Source organism: Eimeria mitis, genomic scaffold (assembly GCF_000499745.2).
Source record: "Eimeria mitis Houghton genomic scaffold, Emh_scaff3768, whole genome shotgun sequence".
Classification (NCBI taxonomy): Eukaryota; Apicomplexa; class Conoidasida; order Eucoccidiorida; family Eimeriidae; genus Eimeria; species Eimeria mitis.
In genome coordinates, this window is record NW_013572106.1 from 3,274 (window position 1) to 3,533 (window position 260).

The following is a 260-nucleotide window of genomic DNA, read 5'->3' on the forward strand; positions in this document are numbered from 1 at the left end:
GCTGCTCTTTCCCCTCTATATGCTGAGAAGGGGTGGTGCCTGCAGGCAGCGGTCTGGTGCGGTGGTTTGATCGTCGGCAGGGAGAGAAGAGGTTCTGTGGCGTCTTCTTTTATTATAATGAAGTTTATTATAAAGAAAATAAAGAAAAAGAAAAGAAGAATGTGTAGTGCTTACTCTCCTCTTTGTATATATCGTTGATCTCTGCTGCTCGTTCAGAAACCTGAATATGTCGGTGTGAGCGGAAGGCTGAAACTTCGGCG